The sequence below is a fragment of the Stegastes partitus genome, unplaced genomic scaffold (assembly GCF_000690725.1).
Source record: "Stegastes partitus isolate 25-593 unplaced genomic scaffold, Stegastes_partitus-1.0.2 Scaffold702, whole genome shotgun sequence".
In the NCBI taxonomy this organism is placed as follows: Eukaryota; Metazoa; Chordata; class Actinopteri; family Pomacentridae; genus Stegastes; species Stegastes partitus.
In genome coordinates this window covers 86656-102243 of record NW_007578433.1, presented here as the reverse complement: position 1 = coordinate 102243, position 15588 = coordinate 86656, and the positions used below count along the sequence as shown (strand labels likewise).

The 15588-nt window shown below is 45.1% G+C and overlaps 1 pseudogene; it reads left to right on the top strand.

Annotated features, from left to right (window-relative positions):
- The first annotated feature begins 8147 nt into the window (after positions 1-8147).
- LOC103363934 (insulin receptor-like) overlaps positions 8148-15588 on the top strand; it is a 93976-nt pseudogene continuing 86535 nt past the window's right edge.

Below are 15588 nucleotides of genomic sequence, written 5' to 3'. Positions count from 1 at the left end.
AAAGAAAAGAAAAACAAGCCAAAGCTTTATATGATGTTCAAAAATCTCACATTCTAGGTTTGATTCTTTAAAAACTTGATTTATTGCATTCATTTAAGTCAAAAGACCTAAAAAAAAAAAAAAAAGTCTGAAAACCCAAACTCCATGTTCGAATGTCTGTATTTACAAAACAAGAAAAGACGAGTTAATTCCACTGAGACCCTGCTCAGTGTTTTACAGTGCATCGTGTTCCCCATCCAGTGTCATAAATCTGCTCTGAGCTTTGCAAGTAGGAAACGTCTGAACCTCTGCTGCTTATGAAAGACGTGGAAATTCGCAGCACGTGTTTTCTGCAGATGTACCCAAACTTCCCTCCGTCACAGATAAGGTGTGCGGCGTATCAGCCCGGCATCCTGTTGTGGATATTTTCTACGAACGCCCTTCCCGTGTCACCGCAGCTTTGTCGAATGAAGACATGTGATGGACGTTCGGCTGCTGTTACAGGAAAAGGTGTGGACGCTGACGTTGTGCAGCACGATGCCAGCGTGTGATTGTTAGGGACGTCCTGGTCGCTAACCTCCGCCTGATCCTTTGTTTACATCCACCGTCGCTCAGGTGTTGTTAAAGGAGGGCACGAGTTGAGGCACGAGGCACATTTTATTGTTCAATAAATGTCAGCGTTATTGATTTGTTAATGCAAATAAAGTCCAGCAGGCATTTATCCTCCACTAATATTGTTGCTGTCTCAGTCAACAGACTACGGTGGCTGACGGAGGCAAAGGAGCTGCATGTAGAGAAGAAAAAGAAAACGCTGCATATCCAGTCACATAACAGAAATGCCCCAGGCCTCTAGGGGCAGTAGTGAGCTTTTCACCTGACAGGCAGACAAAGGTAAGCAAGAAAAGTAACATTATTGAGGGAAAAGCTGTATGAAAAGGTGTGTATTCTCTCGTCTCTGTGGATAAACATAAATAACAGAGAGAACACACGGAGACGGCAGTAAAACACCACTTCAGCACCCAGCCTCTCAAGTGAAAGCTCACTGCTGCCCCTAGAGGCTTGGGGCACTTCCGTTGTGTGACTGGATATGCAGCATTTTCTTTTTGTAGTGCATTTCTGTTTATGCATACGCAGCTTGTCTGTATATGCACATCATTTGCCCCCGTCGGCCACCGTAACAGACACGTGATTTTAGGTACAGAAGCAGCTCTGTTAAACTTGCCACTGGGATAAAACGACACTGTTCTGGTCGTTCTCGTTTGTCTGAAACACATGAGCTCCAGTCGGAGGTCATTAGGTGTCACTGAAGTCTTTGTCTTGTTGTCTGTCACTAGCTAAACCCCGTCAACGCTCTCTACCCATGAACTGCCCACAGTGAGTGACCTCTGATCTCGACAGTATTAAACGGTAGGAGCCTCCGCCTGGTGGAACAACCAGATACTACAGCCCACCTCAGTCCTGGCTAGCGTGCTCTGGTCATTAAGCATCACAGAAGTCTTTGTCATGGTGCCCGTTGCTAGCTAAACACCCACAATGACTTCTACTTCAACATCAAGTCCCCGTAGTCTCAGTGATGCCTCCTCGGGTCGCTACCTTATTAAACAGTAAGCGGCTCCACCTGGTGGAACAACCAGGTACTACAGCTAATCTGCAGTCCATTTTAAGACATGCATGTAGAGAATAAAGGTTTTTGCCGTCTTTTGGAGCTTGTGGAGCTCCAGTACTTCCTACCTTTTAACACTACGTTTCAGACATTGTCCTACGGGAGCTTTGCAGCAAGATTCTTGAACACCTTCGTAACATTAAGGAACAGCTGGATGCAAAAATGCAGTTCATTCCCCGTATGCACTGCAGAGATATCAGAGATATTTAGTTTTCAAGCAAACTCACTGGATTGATTCTGACAACTTTAATGTACTAGAAGTGTGCATCCTCTAGGAAATTGGTGTCGGATAAAATATTAAAATCGATTGGATGACAAAAACAAACAAACAAACAGATAAACGAGGGAATCAGATGTTTGTCAATTCGTCTCAGGGCCTGAAGTGCAGGAGCAGAAATCGCTATAAAGTGTAAATCACCAGCGCAGGGAGCCGTTTGAGGAGGATAATCCAGCATGGCTTTGTCTGTTTAAGCTCATGACCCTCTCCTTGGTGGACACAGCCCATCTCACACACTGATGCCCTCATGCATAAACACACCGACACACAGCGGCTGAATGGAGGCTCCTGCTTCCTGGCTCCCCAGGCAGCTAATTACTGAGCCTTCCACGCCAACAAAGGAAAGAGACTCTCTCCATTCAAACATATTAATCCCTCCATTTACAGGCTGCAGCAGAGGCGGCTGCAGAGAGCGCGAGCGGAAGTTTGTTTTGCCTTCTGCATCTGTGTGTGTGTGACACAGAGTCCGTAAGAGGAGTTAATGTTGCAGAAGTTTACGCTGTGAGGCAGGAGAGGGAATGCAAATAAGAGCATTTGTAATTTATTCACTTGTACGTGTACAGTGAATGCTAACTATACAAGTGAATGTTGGGGCTCTCCGCTGCCGCATGATATTCATATTACACTGAACAAAAGATAGAAAAACTGTCCTCCTTTCTGACTTAGAGAAAAAGTCAAAGATCTCATTTCTGTTGACAGAAAACTTGAGCAAATTGTGCACCAAAACTTTCTCTAATTCTCGTCCACTGATGCTTTAAAGGCAGTGATCAGATAGTGGGACCAGCACACAGACACTCCTTTGACCAGTGACTGTAAAAGGCCACTTTAAAATGCAGCTTTATTCAAATGTCATGAGTCACAATCTGCCACAGACTACAGGAGGGAGATGGGAACAGGCTGCTGGCTGCTGCAGGTCAACTGAGGCTGCAGCCAGACGCTTGAACGTCCACCGTTTGTCATCTAAAGAGTCGCTGCAGACAATCTGTCACAATATTCTCTGGATACACGTGTGATTTAATGCAACGTTGCAGGATCCTGTTGGCCAAAATGTCTTAATCTTCACTGAGCCCTTCAGAAAAAGTGGGAAAAATTCCACAATCAGCATCGACGACCTCCCTGATTTCTGCACTGTGACTCGTTTTAAGTTCATTCAGCTTAGAAATCAAAGTTCTCCGTCAAAAGATCAGAAATCCGTTTGATTCATTAGTTTAGGCTCATTTTATTGTTGTAAAAATGTGTAAAATTAGCTTAAATGAATGAATGAAGTTCAGTAAATCGAGATATTGAGTTGAATCAACAAGTCTCAGAGACAGACTTGCTTTTCTAAGTTTAAGGAGTTTCGTTTCATTTAATACAGAACTTACAGTCTCAGCCATTGAAGCCATTTTAACCAAAGTCAGTACAAAGACAACCAGTGAGGCTGCTGCTGGTTAGAGCGAGATATATTATAAACCTACGGCTGTAGAGACTGAATTCAGACACGCTACAAACAGATAAGAGTCTCTGGGGAGTTTTACCTCTCTAAGAAAGCCCCCCTAACCCTGCTAGCAACTGCTAATGTTCTGTTTTGTGGTTTATAAGCTCAGTTTAATGAGTTGAATGAACTCTCAGCTGTTCATTTGTTCATCATTTTAATTCAAAATGCCTCAAGTTATAAGAACTAAACTGACGAGGCAGACGTGCATCTCAGAAGATGTATTGTAGACTAGCTGTAGTACCTGAATGCACCACCAGGTGGAGCCTCTTATTGTTAACAGAGATGGACTGGAGTTTAATAAAGAGCGACTTGCAATGGGCGGCTACGCTGACTTTTTAGCAACAGGGCACCATGACAAAGACTCCTGTGGCAGTTAACGTCCAGAGTTCACAAAAATCAAGCTGCTAATAAATCGCTTTTGCTGCAAATGTCACTTATCTGTGATTAAAAATGGCTCAAACTGCATATAGAATAATAACCAGAAGGCTTAATTTGTGCTATTAGTAAGTGATTATTGGTTGATACCGCTGCTGGCATCCCTAAATTTTGCATGTTTTTTGTGATTAGCCAGTTATGTCGTTAGTCAGTACAATATCTAAAATTGTGTAAAATATCCATCACAGTTCCCACAGTGGCATCTAGTTTTCTCTGACTGTTGGCCTAAAGCTGCTCTAATATTTGACTAATAATTTCTGCTCTAGGATGTGATGTGGCAAAACAAAGAAAACAAACCGATTATAGATCCATCATGTCGTATATCAGACACAGAGAACTTTTATTTTCTGTTTATTGCTGTTTGCAGAAATAAAATATGTAAAACTACATGTACAAATTATTCAGTACTGGATTTCTAACACTTGTAAAACAGCAACAAACCTTATCAAATCTTCCCAGAAGTCGGAGGCAGTTGAAGCACCACAGCTCCGGCCTTCAAGTCGAACTTGGACACAAACACCTGTTCCCCTCTTTAGGACATTTCTATTTTGGGTTTTAGAGAGAATATTCTGTCCGACTGAAAACAACATTGGACTTGTTCGCGCTGTTTATACCTTCTTGGACCGGAGGGAACAAAACAGACCTTGGTGGAGGAAATTCGTATCTTGTGTTGTGCCAGCGCCGACGGTTTTGACGCTGTTTTTGCAAACGGCAGGAACAAAACTATGAAAATGCTGGAGGAACAGTTTTCACTGCTGCTCTTTCCTCAACTGCAGCGATCTCTGTTCACACGGCTGCACATCCTCCAGTCTAAATAAGCCGCCGCCACCTGCCAGGTGAAAACATCGTGATAGGACCACAAGTGTCAGCACATTACTGGCAGACACTCGGTGTTCCCAGAGGAGAATGCTGCCTTTGTGGGAGCACCCCTCAGAGATTATAAGGAATTTTAAAAAAACACACTTGATTCAAAATTCTTCATCGAAAATCGACCTGAGCTGAAGAATTCCTGCAGCCTCACAATGTGCTGACGGAATCACAATATGCTCATTTGACGTGGCACAAAGCTGCCTCCGCTCGCCTCTCTGGTCAGATTTAATCCTATTTATGCACAACGTCGTATCCCTTTGTCCCTGTTTGACATTTGCAGTAAGTGAATTGGCTGTTATTTTTGGTGCCACCTGCTGAGACGAAGCCGTAGTGCAGCGGGGCAGGGCTGCAGCGCTGCACGGCTGCTGCTGCTGCTGCTGCTGCATGCGTTGACTGCTTGCTTGCAGGTTAGTGGCATCAAAAAAAAAAAAAAGCCTCGAACCTCGTCTGCCGCCTCCGAGCGAGGAAAGAAACCGGCGTCGTGCGCAGCACCTGAGAGGAAGCGGGACGAGTGTGAGAAGAGACGAGGAGAGGGTTTGTGTTTGCCTCCAGCTGGCGTCAGACGGCGTGACTGCCACAAAGAGATCTGTTTTGACTAGATTCCACAACCCTGAGTCCTTCAGACCTGTGACATTTAATCTCACTAAGACCTCATTTACTCTGTTCACCGGGTAACAACATTCCTCAGATTAACAACAAGCCACGAGCTCCCAGCCGAGCGGAGCACCGTGTACCCATCCGAGCACACAAGCTGCAACCCCAGTGTGCGATAAACGCGACGCAATTGTTCTATTCTAATCTATTCTCTTCTATTCGGAGCCGGCAGGTGGAAAAAAAACCAAACTGTGTTGGTAGAAAAGCCTTCCAGGTTTGTGTGCTGTTAGGTTCCATTGATAGGGCAGGTTTCATTATACGGATATTTGCTATACAAATCGGAGGGAACTGTGTGTACCTTCTTTATTGCAGGCAGGTATTTTACTTCCAGGCGGCAGGGCCGAGGCGCTGTGTAATGTTTACACGGCTCCATGACACGGAGACACTTTGTTCGGCCCACAATGTCACTGCTGGACGACAATGTGACAAAGAAAATCTGGTGGAAATGTAAAATTATTGTGCAAAAGTTGTATATTATCCAGCTGTATGGTGCCTTTAAGTGGAAAAAAACCAGTATAAGGAAATACATCTTATAATCGTTGGACTGAACAACATACTTGTGCCGTCTCAGTGTGCAGTCCTGATACAAGTGTTTTACAATGAATGGATTTCTCATTGTATTAGAAAATCACTTCATTCCAGCTGCCGTCTCAAGGCCGCGGCAGACAGTGGCGGAAATTATCACGAGACACTCGTCGGCGAACGCATACAATACTTGATTATGTGCGGCCACTTAAATCCACTTGAGTTCAGTCACGTTTCTTGAGCAAAGGAGATGCCAATTATCTCACATTTCACTGCATCGAATGTGAGAATCTTTTGCTTTTCTCCGTCACATGTGAGAGTTGGAGACTGAAGTGGACGAGGAATAATAATAAGAGTTTTGCTCATAGGAAGTCCTGGGAATTAAGGATGTCTTGGGATTTTAATGTATATTTTTTATAGGGTCATAACTGAAGTAGCCACGCAAGCAAAGCTCCATAATTAATAATACTGTGGGACTTAGCCTCGTAGTTATCATGGTCAGGTGAAGTTGTATTTTATGTAATTTGCTCTTGTAAATTCACACCTGTAGACTCTTAAACTTGTAAGGTTAATTCGTGAACGTATTTGGCGCCACATTGGTTGCTTTGGATGTGCTCTGTAAATAACAATGACTTGACTAATTGTTTAATTGAGGAAGTACGTGGCAGAGTGACTGATGATGATATCGGTTCGGGAGAGGCATTGATCCTCCCAGTAAAGGAGGCAACTGGTGGCACCTCAGTGGCAGTTTGGGGTTTTATCATTTTTCTGTGTCACTGAAGTGGCACCAACTGCTACTGACCTACCACAGACGACCGCTGAGGTGCCACAGGTTGCCAGCAAAGTGCCAGTAAGATGCCACAGACGGCCACTAAGGGGTCACTAAGATGCCACTAAGGTGCCACAGATTGTTACTCAAGTTCCATGATGGTGCCACAGACTACCACTAAGGTGCCAATAAGGTGCCACAGACTGCCATGGAAATGCTACAGACGACCACCAAAGTGCCACAGACTGCCACTGAAGTGTCACTAAGGTGTCACTATGGTGCCAGGGATTGTTAGTCAAGTTCCACTGAGTTGCCACAAACTGCCACTTCAGTGCCACTAAGGTGCCACTGCTGTACTACAGTGGCAGTCTGTGGTACATTTATCCTTTTCATGTGCCACTGAGGTGCCACAGTCTGTGATGTAAGTGCCAAAGACTGTCACAAACTGCCACTGAGATGCCACTGTGGTGCCACGGACTTCCACTGGCACAGACTGCAACTGAACTGCCTCAGACGGCCACCAAGGTGGACCGATGGCTACGAAAGTTCCACCAGGGTGCCACAGACTGCCATGGATATGCCACAGAATAACAGGAAGGTGCCACAGACTACCACCAAAGTGCCACTAAGGTGCCACAGACAGCCTATAAAGTGCCACTACGGTGCCACTGTGGTGCCACAGGCTTCTAGCAAAGTGCCACAAACTGCCACTTTAGTGCGACTGGGGTGCCACAGACTGTCAGTGAGGTGCCACATACCACCACTAAGGAGCCAACAAGGTACCAATAAGGTGCCACAGACTTCCACTGCCACAGACTGCCATTGAAGTGCCACTACGGTGCCACAGACTGCCGGTAAAGTGCCACAGACGGCCACTAAGGTGGACGGGCTGCTCCTGAAGTGCCACCAAGGTGCCACAGCCTGTCACTGAGGTGCTACAGTCTGCCTCTGAAGTGCTACCAAGATGCCACAGACACCTACTGAGGTGCCCCTGAAGCTCCACTACCTGCTGGAGCCACTAGGAGGATCCAGGCTTACTGGCGCTTAAGTTGCAGCTTTAAAGGCAGTTAAAAAGTGTTTCTGTTATTCTGTCCACAGTCAGAAATGACAGGTAATGTGCTGAATATTAAGTAGCACATTGAACAGGTGATTTCTGTATTTGAACTGATTTTATCTTTATTATTTAGATTATTTATACCATCTATATTTGAATTACATTGCTGCTATATAGACATATATATGTGTACTTCCATATGAGCCGATCACATGCTCCGGCTGCGGCTCCTGTCGCCGTGTGCCCACCTTCCTGCCTGACAAAGAGCTCCGGAGCTCGGCGCCGTTTCAGACAGTCCGGATCCGGAGCCTGGCGCAGGGCCGGCGGCTGCGCGCTCCGTGTTTTCCCGGCGACCATGTGTGGCCCAGCTGAGGTGACTGGCAGGACTTGTTTACTGGTGGAGAGACTCGCAGAAAGAGCGACGGAAAGAGGGGAACCTGAGGGAGAGAGATCGCCAAACGGGACGGGAATCCAAGTTTTTTTTCCACTTGAGCCGTCTTTTTAAGTGTTTTTTATGCGGCTTCGTGCGCTCCTCGGAGACGACGCGCTCACTTTGTGCGTCTTTTGGATTTCCAACTCCGCCACCGGGAGCGCGTTTGTTTTGGATTAGCTAGCTAGCTGTTTTTCCCCATCAGCTAATCTGAGAAAAGAAACGGGCGGCGTGGTGGAGACTTTTCTCACTTCGCGGCACCGTGCGGCTTCCAACGCGGACGTTATTTCGGTGCTTTTCGCCGCCGGGCGCAGGAGAAGTGGCCTCCCAAGTTTTTTCTGTTTTTCTGTTTTTGTTTCTCCTGCCGTTTTTCTTTTCCGCCGTTTTGCCCGTTTTTATGGGTCCGTTTGCGGCGCGCTGGTCAGCGGGGGTGAAGGAGTTCAGAGGAAGGTCGTAGCGGGGAAAGCTGCACGTTTTTCCTGCCGAGGAGTTTCCTGGGATGTGCTGCTGAAGGAGAAGGAGGAACCGCCGGGAGATATAAGGACTTCCGAGCCGATCCGGGGTCTCAGCGTCGGGGGGCTTCGTCCACAACTTGAGCCGGAGGTCTGCTGCAGCGGGAGCGGAGCTGCATGACACTAATCCTCGCTCGGAGTTTGTTTTTTAAGTGTGCGCCGCGGAGAAATGTTTGCGCCTTCCTCGGAGACCTCCAAACCGGGAGATCGGTGATTAATTTCCCCTCGTTCGCGAAGCGGAGCAGCAGAAATCCAAACCGATGAACGCGGACTGTCGCCTTCGCTTGTGGAAAATGAAGATTTTTACGCGCACATGTGTCGCCAGAACCCAAGATCACGTTATTTAGTGGCCTTCGTGTTTTCCAGGGCTCAGACATCACAAACTTGGCTGGGGAGATAATCAGAAATACATTAACCCCCCCACCCACCCCCCCGGTTAACGGGGGGCAACCTTGAATCCAATTGGCTCTATTGGACCGAATATTTTCCTACTTTTTGATATCCCACTGACTCTGACATAAACATTTGCTTTTTTTTTTATTTTGAGGAGCTTCAAGAGGAGAACCTTTTCCTCCAGGCAAAATGAGGCTAAAGCTGCGAGCACAAATGGTGTTTTTTATCATCTGCACCTGCATTATTTGCCAGTGTGGACTAATAAACGGAGAAAGTGAGTATTGCTTTTTTATTTTTATTTTTTGCGTGTTTTTCCTCCAGGTTGAATTTAACCTCTCCAACTGCTATTCAACACACTCTAGATATTAGTTGGACCTACTTGGGTGTATATTTGTGTCTATTTTGGAGCCTTATGGTGGAATAAAGCTCCACAGACTATGAGGAGAGCTGTAAACATTGGCTGTGTGGAGGCTGGAAATTGCAAAATAGAATATTTTTTTGTTGATAATTTGTCATTCGGGCTTTATTCTACTTTCTCCAAATGCACCCAAGCATACTTTTCGAGGTATTTTACACATATTTGACTTATTTTGGTGTACATTTCTCTTTATTTCAAAGCATTGCAGCCTTACAGTGGAATAAAACTCCACAAAACAGGAGAGAAACGCTGTAAACACTGACTGAAAATGTGTTGGTTTAGATTGCGCTTTACTTTTTTCCCAGCTAAACATGATGTGTGTTGTGTTTGCCACATATGAAGGAGGTGCAGTTGTGATGATTTACTTAGTTAAGTGGACATTTGTGTTTATTTTTGAGCATTTTAGCTTCAAAAACGTGGATTAAAGCGCCTTTAAGTGCGAAAGGAACGTCGTAAACATCCCCTCTGCTTGCCGGGGAGCTGAAATCCCCGCTGCAATGTGGCTTTCTCATGTTTTGTTTTATCAATCGAGATGATAATTTGCTCCATTTTGGCGCATGCTCAGCACACTCTGGCACAGGTCTAATTACGCGGCGCGTAATTTCGGTTGTTGCGCACGTTCGGCTGCGCGCTAATAATTGATATTCGTGCGTAAAGCTGGTGAGGAATCTCCCCGCCCTCTACAGTCTCTTAAAGGTACATTTTTCAGCGGCCTGTGCTGGATGCGCCAGCCCCAGGGCCAGATTAGTCGCTGTAACTGGACGAGGGTGGTCCGCTGCAGCGAGTCTAAACTGGGAGCAGCAGGATCGGCCCTGTGCGCGCTGCGAGGCCTCTCATGGCAACACACCGCCAACACACACACACACAGGGACACACACACGGACACACACACACACACATGCTGCAGCCTGAATGTAAACAAATTAGCCGCCGACGCTAAGCAGTCTCTTCATAGGTGGTGGATTAGCCTACATAGCTCTTTAGCTCTCTAAACGGAGCGAAGCATGCGCGTCCTGCTCGCCTCTCCGGAGGACGTCTGCTGCTCCGCGCGGTGTTTTTATCAATGAATTAGCGGTTTGATGGTTTGATCATAACAGCACAGCAGCGTGTGAGAGACTGGGAGAGCCGGTTCTGATCTAAACCGTCTAATAACCTCTTTGTATTTGTGATGATGTGAGCGCAGTGAGGCGGTTTGTTGTTTCCACGTTTCCACAGCGCAGGATGTCCACAGAGGCAGTCTGACAGTTCCTGTAGGATGTTGTAAGATAGACTGGAAGATCAGAGGCATGGCAGTGACTTTAGGATGTTTTGTGAAGCCGTGCAAAGTTTTACCTTCATACTGGGAATATTTTCAGGGTTACGGGAGTTAAAGTACATAAAGTACCAGTTATGAAATGATGCCTGATTGCAACACAGAAGGAATCATGTTTACGAGATGATCCTGGTGTCAAATGAGGCCTTTCATTTGCTAAAAAACACAAGATTTCAACACACCCCAGGTACTTAAATCACCTGAAACTGACAGTCATAAGAAGATATGCATATATGGAGCAGTAATAGTAATTTTTAGGCAGCAAAAATGATTTAATTTTATGATTAAAGTGTTATTTTAACATTTTTATTATTATTATTAACCTCATCCTGTGTGGTCGAGGCAGACGTCTGCCCTCCCTGAGCCTGGATCTGCTGGAAGACTAAAGCGAGTCAGTCGTCACGGTATAAATAAGAAAAAATAAAGAAAAAAATATGTAAAACACCAAATAATACAGATTAAAATAAAAAAATATAAACAAAACTTGCTCATAGGGGATCCTGAGGTAGTTGTAAGTTAGTGTGGTGATCTGTATAATTAATAATACTGTACAAATGTCTGTGATAATCAGATAAAGCTGTATTTTATGCTTTTTTCAAGATTTGAAGGTTTAGTATTTCGGTAAATTTACACCGTAAACAGCTCTGAGGGTCTCAACCTGTAGGGTTTAAACTTGTTGATTTGTGTTCTTTATCTTTGTTGCTGTATAAATAACGACGACTGGATTTATTTCCATTTTCACGTTGTTAAACCGGAGAAGCTCTGTTCTCGTTGCTCAGGCAGATAACTCCATGTAATAGGTGACCGCTGTGTCATTATCTCAGTTTAAATGAATGAATGGCTCCGTGTCGAACAAACAGAAGAGACCGGAGCCGTTCTCGGATCAATTAATGCACGTTTTCCCTGTTTGTCAGCGCTTTAACCTTCGGCCTACATTCACCCCCGTGAGATCTGTGTTGCATAAGTCTGGCAAAGTGTTTTCGAGAACGCGAGCCGGGCTCCGGAGCAGGTAGGCCGGGTTCGAGTGTGACGGAACGGATCACCTGAGCCGTTGGTGAAGCGTCTCGTCTCTAATTTGGCGCTGATTGGCTGAGAAATGCCTCCCGGTGGCTGCTTCAAAGGACATAATCTGGCTACTTTACACAGGTCATGTATGCAGACAGAACAGAGGCCCAGAAAGGGGTCTCATGAGCCGCCGGTAACCCCTCCTGCCTTCCCCTTCTTTCTTCCTCGGTTCCTCTCAGGGACTCGGGCACATGTCATTGGCTGTTCCTGGTTCCTGAGGACGCTGGGAAGTGACCATATTTGGCACTTTTGAGATGTTTACACCAAAAGGCGGGGGGTGGTGTCGGCGGTGGGGCTAACAACCAAAATACTTAGAATACTTCATTCTGACTCCACACGCTGCTGCCTGACGTCTCCATCCCAGTCATGGGAAAGCAGGCCGGCAGCGGCGCTCGCATACGATCTGCTGACTGCGACCGCCAGAAAGTATAATGAAGCCGCTTTTACGGGGCCGTCGATGGCTGCTCTTGATGGGTCTGTTATCTGAAGTAACCGCTGAGCTGTCTCCTGGTCGAACTCGTGAAAAACAAGTTGTGCAACTGGGAGACTTGCCCCCTTCTTGCTCCTCTCAGGCTTGTAAGCGCAGCTCTGTTGGTAGTGTGTATACATACGTTGTTATGTTCGCTCTCCGCGGCGCGTTGGCTGCTTCAAACGCTGAGTCTCAACCTCCGGCTCTTGACACAGTGAATCAAACAGCCAGAGCAGGAGGAGCTATGATAGAGCTATCAGTCCATTAGAAGTGATTTAATTGGTTTTATACACGTAAACATCCTTTACCAAACATTAGAAAGACAAAAAATACACATGTTGTCACCCTGGCTGCTGGTTTATTACAGTTTTATTACTAGTTTTCCTGCTAAACTTACAGAAGATGAAGAAAAGATGCTCATCTAACAATCTATCGATCAGATTATTACACATTATAGGTAATTTAATCATGTTTACATGTGCAAATATCCTCCATTTAACATTAAAAAGCTAAAAAATACACATGTTGTCACCCTGGCTGCTGGTTTATTACAGCTTTATTACTAGTTTTCTTGTTAAACTTGTAGAAGATGAAGAAAAGATGGATCTTCTATCTGTTTAACAATCTATCCATCAGATTATTACACGTTATAGGTAATTTAATCATGTTTACATGTGCAAATATCCTCCATTAAACATTAAAAAGCCAAAAAATACACACGTTGTCGCCCTGGCTGCTGGTTAATTACAGTTTTATTACTAGTTTTCTTGTTAAATTTGTATAAATTGGAAGAAAATATGCTCTTCGTAGTGTTTACATGTGAAAATATCCTCATTAAACATTAAAACCCCTCAAAATACACACAATCTTGTAAAGTTAAGCTGAGGAGGTGTATTGTGATAAAAGAAAACTACATTATTTTTACCAGATTATTATTTTCCAGTGTTTTTTGGCGTCCCGGCTGCTGGATTATTACAGTTTTGGTTTAGTTTTGTACAGCGTAGGCCCAGTTTTCTGCTTAAACGTGTAGCAGATTCAGGAAAAATGCTCAAATCTGATGATTAGCCACCAGATTTCCAAGTCGTCCTGCGAGGACTGAGCCTGTTTGGGTGGATTTCGGCCTCCGAGTTCCTCCTGCAGCCCGTCGGGATAGTCAGGCTCTCTTCGCTGGCATTTTCCGACAATGCTGTGCATGTTGAGGAATGTCTTTGAAGTGGCCCACCATGTAGGTGCCTGTGTGCGCGTCGGCTGCAGCCGTCTGCACCAGCTCGTCTCTCGGCTCCTCACTTCCGGCCGACGCATGTTTTCTGTATATCTGTGACCGTGCGAGTGTGTTTTTCTGTCCAGAGGAGGTGGTCATGCATGAGAACAGTGTGTGCTGGAGCGGCGGGCGGCCTGTTAGCGCTCGCCCCCGAGCCCCCGAGCGGCCCCTCCGACCCACCGATTCATCACAAAGACAAATTGCATTATGAAGTGTCCGGATACGTGAAAACAATGAGCGAGGCGGAGGCGAGAAACGGCACAAACCTTCTGCTCGGATCCTTTATTTACTTTCAGGACACTTCAAAGGGGCGTCCTCGTGCTCGTGTGCTGGTCGGAGAAGAAAACGGCGTTTAAGTCGTCATTTGTCTTCATATGAGAGAGAAACAGCGCAGGTTGTGGTAACACAACATGTCTGCTGCTTTCCAATCTGATGGATGATTGTTTGGTGTGTAGAAAGCCAGAAAAGACCGTCAGAAAGAAGATCATTTAAGAACCTTCATGTCTGAGGCTGCAGGTCATGTAAAGGTGGATTATTTCCGTGTATAAAGTGCATTTTTTTAACCCTCCAAAGCCTAAAAAACCAGACTTGAAATGTATGTTTTCTTTTTTTAGCAAAACAGCCAAAAAGACGCCATTTATAAGAGCCAGAAAATGTAAAAAACGGACAGAATCGATGGATTTTTAACTTTCCGACTGTCCTTGAACTAATCACGTATGACTGAAATCACTTTATTCTACATGTCTTATTTTAAAATAATGTCAAAAATAAACGGTTTACTTGAAGTGTGATCTGTAAAAAACAAAAAATTCTGCTTTCTTCTCCACAACCGGTGAGCCTTCAGTGACTCAGCTGCGACCGACGGTCATGTGACAAAAATTCAGCGACTTTTTGGCTGAACTGCCGGCAAACCTTCCATCCAAATTACTCTATATTACACTGTCATACTGTAAATACATTTCATTTAAAAATCTGCCAAAAATAAACCATTTGCAGTAACCAGATTCTATCAAAAACAAAAAAATCTGAGCTCCTCGGTTCAACTCAGGAGCCATTAGCGTGTTAGCTGCGACCAACAGTCATGTGACAAATATTCAGAGACTTTACAGCTGATGCAAACCTAATTAAAAACTACGAGCAAGCAGTAAAACATTCACAGCGTTTAGAGACTCGTTTGTTTTTCCAGTGTCGGTGTCGCATGTGGACAAGTGTTGCACATGTTGGTTCCAGGTTTGCGGAAAACGTCCCCGTATCTGAGCCTAGAATGTTTAATCCAAATCACAATATATGTTTTATTTAAAACAAAAAAGCCAAAAAATAAACCATTTGCAGGAACCAGATTCTGTCAAAAACAAAAAAATCTGAGCTCCTCGGCTCAGCTTAGGAGCCATTAGCGTGTTAGCTGTGAGTTCTGTGCTGAGCTGCAGATAAAAAGTGAACCTCTAGGATGTAGAGTCGCTGTTTGTTTCTCCAGCGCTGGTACCAGCTGTGTGCAGAAAGATATTGTCGATTCCAGGATTTTTCAAGAAATTCAACTTGTGGATTTTTATTTTTTTAACGATTTACGCCATTTTTTATTTGTTTATGTATATTTTAAGTTATTTTTTTGGCCTTTCGTGCCTTTATTTGACAGTGTAGAGATGGGAAAGTGGGGGTGAAGAATGGGGCAAAGCATCATGAGCGGGATTCGAACTCGTTACCACACTGCGTTGGGGACTTTAGCTCCTGTACATGGGTCGCTAGCCCAACCAAGTGAGCTGATTTGCGGCATTTTAACTGTGTCATCCTGCACAGAAGACGTTTCTGAGTTCTCTCTACTTCCTGTCATGGTTGTGCCGTTTCCATCGAGGTAAAAATTGAGCCCACGGCGAGTGAAAACGTGACTGAAGACACCCAACGTCGGGGTCCAGAGGGCCAAGATCCCACAAAGTGCTGCACGACATGTCTCTCATTCTGTATCATTGGACTCTTAACAACCCGTCTCATAATCAGTGGTCCAGGTTGATCCACCGTAGCGCCGTTTGC